Source organism: Myzus persicae, unplaced genomic scaffold (genome assembly GCF_001856785.1).
Source record: "Myzus persicae strain clone G006 unplaced genomic scaffold, MPER_G0061.0, whole genome shotgun sequence".
NCBI classification, from domain to species: domain Eukaryota; kingdom Metazoa; phylum Arthropoda; class Insecta; order Hemiptera; family Aphididae; genus Myzus; species Myzus persicae.
Window position 1 is genome coordinate 787671 of NW_019101886.1, and position 10402 is coordinate 798072.

Consider the following 10402-nt stretch of genomic DNA (forward strand, 5'->3'; position numbering starts at 1 on the left):
CAAAAAAAATCACCAAATTTAAAAATAATATTATTTAAAATACACTCACTTGATTGTCCTAAACTACAATAGTTTTATTTAACTAATGGCCTTTGTTGTCGATGAAAAATAAATAGTTTTATTTTATGATTCTTATTCACAGTTTCACCTTCTACAATATATATATGTTTTATTGTAATGTAACAAAATCTCGATCCTCCAGTTGAAAAGTAAGTTATTTATTCGGATATACCCATCTAAGAGATGGAATGCAATTCGGACAGACCCGATTTTTATTTATTTATTTGTCATGCAATTCGGATGCACTGCGGATTTTGTAGAAAATGCTTCTTTTGGGGGGGAGTATGATGGAAAGATAATTCTTATATATAAATACATTTTGAATCGTTCCGATTTTATTGAAGTAAACTTTGTTTAGCTTTTTTTTTGCTTTTTTCCACAAAACCTGCCTTTTATTGCTTTTTCCCATATTTGGTTCTTTTTTCTATATTTTTGTACATTTTTCTTGAATATGTAGCTTATTTATATGTATATTATACTTGGACTAAATTAATATTACCAGAAATTATAAAACCAGTGAAAAAACAAGTAATTAATGTATGAATGATAAAATAACGATGGTTATTGTGCCAAAATAGGTTTATCTGCAATTATCTATAGTTGTATTTACGACTCAAGGAAAGTGAAAATTATCTGAATTATACCTGCGTATTTTTATAGCACGTTCCATTACTTTAGTTAACTGGTAAATATCAATCGACAATCAGTGAGGTATAGTGCTCTACATAATCGTCAAAATGCCAAAAGTTAAAAATTAAAATTATATGAGCACCTATTAGTATGAGTTTTAATGAAAGTAACCGTGACTAAATATATGGTCGTAAATTCCTTTTTTAAATTTTAAGTGTAATTGAAATTTGTTTTTTTAGAATTAAATTTGATAAATGGTTTTTTTACTTTTTTGGCAACTTAAAATTCTTTTTTAAGGATTTATTTTGCTACAAAATCCGAGCCCTAGTGATAACTAATAAGTGATAAGCCAAGGAACGGATTTTAAGTTTAACCATTTAAATTAAATAAATATAAGTTTTTTGTATGCTGGTACTTTGAACGTAGAAAAGTTAACTATACAGTTGAGTAGGTATGTTTCTTGACATTTTCAATACATTAACACACATTTAAACATTTCATTCTTAATATTTTAATACGCTGGTAAGTTGATATTTTTTTAAATATTTCAACGATAAAGTAGTTATATTTCTTAAATAAATGTTCAATTTTGTGGGTTTTTTTTATCACTTTATCGTAATGAATGAGTGGGTTTTCCGACAATTACGAAAGTAAAAATTTTAAAATGTATATTATTTTCAAATGCTTTTTACATGATAAAAAATATAGCTATTTCGTATATAAAAAATGTTGTAACCGAGTTTATAAAAACAATAGTAAAAACTTTAATGTGAAATCATATATTTAAATGAACAATAGGTATTATTGTTATTCGCATTTAAGCATTTAAATATTTTTACTTTTATACTAAATTAAATCCCGTTCCTGAGTGCGATAACAGTATTATTATCATGACTAAATAACTAATAAATACCTCCGTACGTTATTAGTAGCATACTATAATAAGTTATTTAGCAATGGTTATTATTCAATTAAATAGATTGTACGTTTACCTACCCCAAGGTTAACATAATTATACACCAATAAAATTATTTACATTTACAGTAATTGTTGGTGTACCCTCTTGAGGGGCTGAGGCGAAATGTTTTTTTGTTTAAATCGTATACTAGTATTATATGTACTTATAATAATACCTATAATCTACTATTCTACTGCAACGGAAATTTGCAACTTAATTTTAATAATTCTTGTGTTTTTGACCCAGAGTTCATTACGATTGACATCGTTTTCTATCCCCTACTTACGTCAGCCGTTGTTCATTTAAAATATAATATATATTTAAAAATCTATAACATAAAAGTAGATATATTTTGGAGGTAAATATTGACATTTAATATCTTATCAATTTTTTTTTATCAGCTTATAGAAAACTATTTTCTATTGTAATGAATATCGGTAAAATCATGATATAAATAAAATCTACATTTTATTTACATCATGGATAAAATATTGTTACAAATAAGAAAATAAGGAAATCATTCCATGCCACCGGAAATTGGGTCATTGAGAATTCAATGATTTATTATAATTATATGGGTGATATTGAGCTTAAGAAATATATCCATTATAATGATTGATGGATACCAGATTTCAAATCAGGTATTATAAAAAAAGCGAAGAAATGATGAGATTTGGAAAGATAAATGATTCTATCATGTAATTATTATGTTATGACCTTATATGCAGTAAAGAGTTAAAGGATATTTAATTGTACCTATACATTTCACTATTTCAGAAATAACTACACACGCTTTATGTTTTATTTATCGACAAAACGGAATGATCTGTAACAAACGTTCTGAGTAAAAATAAAATAAAATGATATTAAATTAATTTTTATTATCGATAGTAAATACTCTAATATTGTATGATACTTAATTCTGTTTATTATACTACTTATAAATCTCTTATTTTTATTAATTTGAGAGTACAAAAATTTCGCAATACCTGCCCAGTATAATTACAGTTCTCTATGATTCACAGTAATGTGGGTACATATAAACATGGCCTCTAAATTGAGTCTCTAAACTAAAAAAAAAAAAACATAATAATTGGTCCTCTAATCCGGTTGATAAAATAATCGATTATAACAGTGCCACATGCCACAGTGGACTCCCTTGAACAAAACGACTTTAATAGTTGAGTCCCTAATAAAAATATATCAAATAAATATATTAAAACATTATGTTAAATTACTCAAGTACATTAAATTGGTGATACACAAAAATAATGAAAATTTGAATCTTGTTCTTTGAAGAACAAAAAACATTATTTCTTGAAAGTTCATTTTTGTAACTTCTTGAACGTCATTAGTGTCTTAACTCCTTAGGTCATTTTGTTACCTACTGAAGATGATCCGGCCGGCATGGTTAATATTTTTTCTCATTAAATTTAAATCGTCAGTTGTCCGAGTATTATTGTAATTTATATTTTACAGCAAGCTGTATATGTAAAAGTTTACTTAGCCAACAGCCTTTCATAAACATTAATCTCGCATTAATTATAATAACTAAGTATGATAAATGCCGGGACTATATTCGGATACACGATGATCTTAAATAGTTACATTTTTAAACGTTAGGATTCAACTTGGTCTATAAAAATAACGGAACTCTTATTCGATTGCAGTATGCACTGTTATAATATATGTACAAATCGACACCCATAAAGTGAATATTTTATAATAATTTGGAATAATGTTTAATTAAAAAAATGTATTTTCATGCACCGGCATCGTTTATTACAAAACAAGTTTTCATCTTAATTATTATGGTAGTATAATTGTTTGAACATGTTGGTTATTGTAAGCGGTAGTATTAATTTATGCTGGTATGTACCTGTATGAAATCAATGATAGTACAACATACGTAATATTAGTTCTAATTTATTAGGACTAAAAACGCCACAGTTCCCTTCTCCACGACTGTCCTGGCGTTGCGTTATATGGTGAAATATTTATATTAAATGTGGGAGAGGAAAAAATTATATTATAGTCACGACGCCGCGCCATAGCCGGTGATGTGACGCAGATATCTCGACGTCCATGGAAAACATTTTTACATACTAAGTGTTCCATTCAATATATTTAAAAACAAAATTTTTTTTTATAATTTCATAAGTCTTGTTCTATAATTCGAATACCTATTTATGTATAAAGGTTTTAGATTTGGCGGTTAAAATTAAAATAGTATATCATTTACAATAATAATCAATAGTGATTATTTTATAATCATACATAACATTCACGAAATGTCCATTATTGGACATAATATTATATCTTCTATAATTGGACAAGAGGAGCCAAAAGCCTGAGGGTGCATCATTTCAGTTTTTTTTAAATATTGTCGATGGCCAAAATGATTACACCCAATTTTAAAACCATTACTTAGCCACAATAAACTCGATATAGCTATTAATTATTATAGTACGAGTATATAACTGCAGTATGTTGGCGATGAGATTTGAAATGCAAACAACTAGGAAGGCAAACAATTATTTTTGATGGACACGTTTATAGGATTTATTATTATCATAACTTAACGATTAAGACTCTATATTCGTGCCCCGTGGTTGTAATAACTAATACACACGACAACATTGTGTCATGTACAATTATCTTTTTATTATTGTTTGTTCTTTATAATACAATGTATCATAATTTATTGTCTAGGTATAGAATGTACTGTTATCAATTTCCTCTTGGCACCATTATAGTTATTTCCTCAATGGTTGGATCTCAGCAAAAATGTTGAAATAAAAAGAAGATACAAAACGCTGACTCAATATCAGGTTTAAAACATATATCGGCGTTTAAATATTTTTTTTTTGCAGGCCAAAGATGGAGTTTTACAAAAATAAAATAGGTGCAAATTAACAACAAATGACGTGCATCGGGCACTCTGGAAAACGTCCAGGTATTCCAGCCAGCGTATCTGTATTTACCCAAATGTAATACTTCTTAAACATTGACAGTTAGTTCAGTATCGCTGAACGTAGTCTTTTAGTCTTTAATAAATTAAAACATATAAAGCATTCGAGTATAATAAATAATATTGCAAACGATAAATTTCCACCGGGGAATTATATTTTAAAAACACGCATACAAAATCCAGTAATATCTTACTTACTATGAAGTACAAAAATATAAAATTACAGAGATCATAATTCATAACGATGTCAAGAATTATTGTAATCAAAACGACAAAATGGTTTTTTATGAACCCAAGCAGTAATAAACTAATTACCAATACAAGTAATAAGTATAGTTATTGGAATTTAAAATCGGTTATCGGTAAATCACACGATTTACCTACCAGTTTGTCGGTAAATAGTGACACGGAAGTATTGCAGGAAAACCGGGATTCGTCCATCCCTGGGTGGATCTTAAGTATTTTGGGCGTACGTTGTTCAATGTAGATCAAGGTATTTACTTACTTTTATTTGTTCAACACTAGTGACAGATCAGCTGAGTACCAAACCAAATCAAAGTACCTACGTTTTGTCATTTTTATTACTACCCTGAATGAATATTGCAAAGATTAGTTTCACGTAGATTTCAACTTATAAAGCTGATTTAATAATATTAATTGGCCATGACGAAAAATCCATCCAAAATATAATTTTATTTTTGAAAGACACTGAACTGTACAATCTAATTTTAAGTTATCATTATATGTAAAAACAAGCCAATGGTCACGTTATCGAGGCTTTTTAAGGATTGTATTATGTTTAATTTTTAGAACTTAGTATTAAAAATTGGGGATTTCATTAACCAAACCTCCAAAAAGTCAACAAATTTTCAAAAATCTTATAATATTAATAAACAATATTGTCGTAACTTTTGTTATATAGACATTTATTAACTATATTTGAATGTATAATTAAACTGTAATATATTATTTTGTAATTTCTAATGATTTGAATATTAATAAATAGCAATCGTTTTAATGATTTTTTTATCGGTCAATAAAATATATATAAAGGTAAATTGATTAATCAATTGTCAACCGATGATCTTTAAAAAATTAATACATTAACATTTGAGTATTCACATGTGAAGAATTTTTCTACATTAAAATATTCTCTGTGTAAGTATTAAGTAGGTATGAAAATATGAAATGTAATTGCAACCGATGTAATTTTATTTTTTGAGAGTATACTGTCTTATCCTAATATTTTATAGCTAAATATTTATAATTCAGTTATTTCAATGAAAATGAGAGTATTTTATTATTATTTCTGACTGTTAAAATACTAACTTCGATCTGGCCCAAGGTAAATCTTACATTTTATTTATCCCGTTATTATTCTCTCATAATTTATATTTTATAAATATGAAATTAATAGTGGTTTATATTGACATTTTTAAAAGCATTTTCAATTTTGAATTCAACATTTTTTAATATTCTACAATGGTATATTATTTCTTTGAAATAATTACATTATTTTTTTAATTTTGGTACTTTTCGGGTCAATGAATCTGTTAGCTGTTTAGTGTTCACAATAAATTTGATTCATTTTAAAATAAAATTATATAAATATTATGTGGATATCTGTATAAAAAATTGAATTCCGGACGTATAACTCTCTATAATTTAAGTTTCTATTACACTGACTACAGGGCTGAGTGATCTCTTTCTCTTATGGTGAGAATCTACGCCTGATACAAGTGATATCAATTTTAATTTACCTATAAGATTAGGCCTGGATTTTTACTGCCGCGGAAAGAAATAATAAAAAGTGAATGAGTTTTCTGATTAAATATATATATATATGTATAAACGATCAACGACCGAAACGATACCTAACTACAAGTTATTATAGTACGTCATGTTTGGTATTAAACTATTACATTTAATCAAATTTAAAAAGCCAATGAACTGAGCACAACAATTTGTAGTATAAATAATAGTATAACATCATTACCACAAGTATCGACTACATCACTCTAACTGTATCTGCTTTGGACTCTGAGTGGAACGATGATTTTATGACAGATGCGTGTTTTATTATTTTTTATTTTTGTGGTCTCTTACCACAGTTTGGACCAGTAATAACGCTTCAATCTTTAATTTCAATATATTTTTTGATAGAAATATGAATCTAATAGGTTCTTTGGAAGGAGTAAAAAGTAATAATTAAAAATTATTAAAATAAATAATCACGACTTTCTTTTTATACTCGTTTAAGTTAACATTTTGATAATATATTACAGCATACTCAATGCTATTTTGATAATAACAATATAGATATTCAACAAAATATAATTAGCTATGTATAAAAGCTGACAGACCGTCTCCACTCAGAATCAATTTTCGTAGGAAATATTCAACACACATTTCATTACAGCGACTTACTCAATGATCTAGGTACACTTAACATCTACAACTGTACAACAAAGATTTTGCCTACTTGCCCACTATTTAAACATTTTATTTTTTATTACAGTATGAAGATAAATGCTGGTCCATTAGATATTATTATCCATTTATCAATATTTTGAAAAATATGAAAATAATTGATTATATTTGATTTTTTTTGCTCGCCCCACAGCTGGAGTTCGTACGCCTAGGTAAGTTTAACTGGTTTAAGAAGAAATACATAAATATTAAAAGTTTGTTTTTGAATTTAGAATTATGTTTTGAAACTAAATCATATGCATATGAATTCAGGTATACAGGTGATCGAGTAATTAGTATTTTAGTTCTAAAGAGCTGCTTGTAAAACAATTATACATTTTTTGATGCTTGTTTTTTATTTTTCACAACATCCTTGGTGTTAATATTTAGCTGAATCGGACATCTTGTGGATTGTTGTGGATTACTGATAAGCAACTATTATAGGAAAAAATTGTAATATAAAATAACATTACGTATATTTTAATAGATACATTAATTAAAATAATTACATTATAGCACGTACTAATTATAGTGATTTTCAAAAAAATAACATGTTGTGGCTGTTATGTATAGTTATTATTTCGTATGTATTATAAGTTATAATAAAAATACCTGTGCAGCTATTATACATTAATATGATAATAATACCCCAGGTGGGGGGTTATTTTAAATTTAAAAAAAAATATAATAGTATAATACTTATGCTAGTATTATATAATGTACTAGCTGAGTGATAATTATTTATCTATTTCCTATTTAATTTAGCTAACTTTATTTACAAAATATGTCATGACATAAATTTAAAACCTACTTATACCACTATTACAAACCTAAATATCACAGCTAGAGTTATTTTTTTATGCATAAACGTATAAATAATCAGGTTTTCTACTGTTGATTAAACTATGCCGCGTAACTATATTGTTTTGTATAGCATTATATAATATCACGTAGCTGTTCACCGGTCGGCGGTAACGACATAAATTATTTGAACTTGTTTGCAAAATGTATGCCCGGAATTTGGTTGAAAAAATTATGGAAAAAAAAATGTAAAGTGGTATTTAGAAAAACTTCACGTAAAAATTTAGATTCTTCAGTGCGGTCAAGAGGAACATTTAAAAAAACAATGTGTGCCAACTAATGTTGTTGAAATGTTGTCTCGAGTAAAAGTGAGTATAAATCTTTAATGAAATAATGCAGCACGCAATTGGTATAATTATATACAATTACAGTCATATATAAAGTATAATGTATTTATATTTCCGAAGAACTGCAGCTCTTCGTTCTAACGATTTTATACATTTTACTATTACTTATAAAAATTATTTAATAAATTATTTATTGATACAATATTCAGTCGAACCTATATGGTTGAAATCTTCTCTGTAATGGTATGCTCTATAAATTAAAAAAATAAGCATTACGATTGGACAAGTTGTTCCTGAGTTAACCCGTTAAAAAAATACCTACTCACTTCGGTCTTATAAAATATATATACCTACCTACTAATATGTAAGATAATATTATGCATATTATAATGTATATACTATATAGGTACTTCATGTCTCAATGAAAATTATTCTCTAACCTGATTATCAGGATCGTATTTAGTATTTTTTTTTTAAAACAGGGTGTCTGCACCGTGTCCGTCCTCGTACATACCAGGCCGCCTACTTAATAGTATAATATATTCCTGCAGTGTACCCGTATCCCGATCTAACGTTCCAACTTATATATGGTGTGAACTGTTGAGTACTTGAAGGGTAAGATTAAACTAAAAAACTTTTAAAATATTTAGTTGTCACAAACGTTGACTATTTGACCGTAATCAGTTACTATCTGAAATGATATTTAAGTAGGTAACACGCAATCAGCAACGAAACTCTTTAGTTGAACTGCAAACAAAAAATTACTGAAGACTTAAATCATATACTAAAAGTTACTAATTTGTTAATCGAACATGGCTGATATGGAGAGCAAGCATGGTCTGGTAGGTATGCATTGTATGCATTACATTTGTCTATTAAATACAATTAAAAAAATACATCATATATTAACCATGTCATATTAGAATGATTAGGTATAAAGCTGAAGCCGGTGTCTATGCCGAGATACCGACAATCGTCAAAATACATGATATAGGAATGCATAACTAATTAAATACATTTTTATTTCAGTAGGTAATTTAAGTTTTATCTTTATAGTATAAATAAAGTGCACAAAAAAATTGACTTAAATTTTATTTTACCTCTCCTGTATGATTTATATTTAAAAGTTAAAACTAATGTCTAGTCTACCTTGGCTAGTCTGCAGTATGTACTCCTGGATCGATTAAAAGAGTCTATCATCAATTCAAACGGCGTCTCATATATTTATTGGATAAAATATTAAATTTTAAATATGGATTTAAGTAAATCCTTTTTTAGACGAGTTTCTCTTGTAATGGTCTAAATTTGGTAAACACGAAAAAGCTTGTCGAAAAAACAGTTATCTGGGAAAGGTTGAAAGGAAAGGGTTTGATGAAAAGTTCGAGTGTTATTTGTTTGTAAACCTATTTGTTTTTCTAACCTAAGAAGACACTTTCGCTGCACGAGATGTTTAGATAGTTGAGGCTTGAAGCAAACAAAACACAACAAATTAGTTCAATTATTTTTTTTTTTTTATGGGAACCTCAATTTAACTTCCAAACCAGTTTTCTAAAATTAACAACAACAAGACAATAACGGAATTATTACTAAAAAATATACCTAGGTCATTGTACTCGATCACGCACAACATAAATATTAAGAGTTATATAATGTGTGGTACTTACTATTTAGTTTCGGTACTGGTTTTTTATGGTACCACTTATGCACGTGAATCTATTATCGAACCATTGGTAAGGTGTGGGGGGCACAGATGTTTTATTATTTTCATATTATCGATATCATACATGTATCATACTCATCAATGGTTTGATTCACAAAATTATTAACTTACGAGACCTACCGTTTCCCAAACCAGTCATAAAATACCGGAAATGACACGGTCATAATTAAACGCCTTCGAGTAGGCCACACGCGCATCAACACACGACAATCACGACACTCATTCATCTCTATAAATGAAACTGATACTTATCGACTGATTTAATATAGTCAAAAATAATGTCAAACACATTATAACTAATATAATTTTATTGGCTAATAACCTCGTCGTAGATGCCAACAATATTTTACTGCGTGATATTATTTCAGGCTATTAAAAAAAAAAAAACGAAAAAATTAATTCCTAGTATTATTTTGTTTATTTAACGCAGCCTACTTATATATTAT

The 10402-nt window shown here is 27.6% G+C and overlaps 1 long non-coding RNA gene across 1 annotated transcript; it reads left to right on the forward strand.

Moving 5' to 3' along the window:
- The first annotated feature begins 8014 nt into the window (after nt 1-8014).
- On the forward strand, nt 8015-9288 carry LOC111030661. Its single transcript, XR_002604122.1, has 3 exons — nt 8015-8257; nt 8719-8851; nt 8945-9288. It is a non-coding gene; the product is annotated as an uncharacterized LOC111030661 (long non-coding RNA).
- Nucleotides 9289-10402: the final 1114 nt, after the last annotated feature.